This window comes from Arachis ipaensis, chromosome B09 (genome assembly GCF_000816755.2).
Source record: "Arachis ipaensis cultivar K30076 chromosome B09, Araip1.1, whole genome shotgun sequence".
Classification (NCBI taxonomy): domain Eukaryota; kingdom Viridiplantae; phylum Streptophyta; class Magnoliopsida; order Fabales; family Fabaceae; genus Arachis; species Arachis ipaensis.
In genome coordinates, this window is record NC_029793.2 from 139,316,915 (window position 1) to 139,318,022 (window position 1,108).

The following is a 1,108-nucleotide window of genomic DNA, read 5'->3' on the forward strand; positions in this document are numbered from 1 at the left end:
TTATGAGACATGGATCAACCAAAAGTATGTCTCTATGTAATTTGAATCAATCTAACTCGAACTAAAAACAGGAGTAATTCGAATCAATACTGTTCGAATTATGAGGGACTATGCATGCTAGGTAGTTCAAATCGAACTGATTCGAATTATGCATGGGGTAGTTCGAATCACTCTGATTTGAATTATATGGTGAGATATTCGATAGGCAGTTCGAATCTAGCTAATTCAAGTTATGTATATATAATTTGAAATTGGCTGTTTCGAATTATGAAGCCCCAGACGTGTATAAATATGGTGTGAATGTAAATTGTGTTCATTAGAGTGAGATAGACAAAATGACTAGTAAGGAGAGTTTTGTAGTATTGGTGCATTATAGAGGGTCCATTAAGAGAAAAATACGCTCTGGTGTGAAGTTCACTGATAAAGATCCTCTGAGTATTTTTATGAGACCTACATGAGTATTTTTATGTGAAGTTCACTAACATCTTCATTAATAACATTAGCTATATGGGCTACTCCATCCAAACGATAAAGTCGGTCCGAATTATCCCCCATCGGCTAAATATTCTGCTCAAGCCTTTGTTGGAGTCGTACGGGGTCCTTTTCTCTGGAATTTGGTGGGGCATGGATTTAGAATAGTGGTTCGAATGAGGTTACCTCAAACTCTTTATATAGACAAGGGCCATGTAATTCGAATGAGTAGGATTCGAATTACCAACGGCAGCCAAAACAGGTAGTAATTTAAAACAGTCTGTTTCGAATTACTATGGACACGAAATTGTGGGCTAATTCGAACTAGTATGTGTTAGTGTGTGTAATTCGAATCAGGGTGATTCGAATTAGTATGAGTTAGTGTATGTGTAATTCGAATAAATTTCATTCAAATTACTATGATGAGTACATGCAGGCATAATTCGAATTATAGTGATTCGAATTATTACAATATGTCTAATTCGAGTGGCTCTGATTCGAACTATATAAAAAAGTGCTCTTAGTAAAACTTTGTAACATTTTTATCTTTGGTGGAATTGTGTAAAACTAGCCTCTAGTTGATTTATATGCGTCATTTATTCTAAAAATAATAATAATTTATTAATGTATTATTATT

The 1,108-nt window shown here is 34.1% G+C and overlaps 1 long non-coding RNA gene across 1 annotated transcript in view; it reads right to left on the bottom strand.

Moving 5' to 3' along the window:
- The window catches only part of LOC110266340, a 9,823-nt gene continuing 9,224 nt past the window's right edge, over positions 510 to 1,108 (bottom strand). Inside the window, exon 3 of the long non-coding RNA XR_002353600.1 lies at positions 510 to 795. This is a non-coding gene — a long non-coding RNA (uncharacterized LOC110266340). The remainder of the gene's footprint in view (positions 796 to 1,108) is intronic.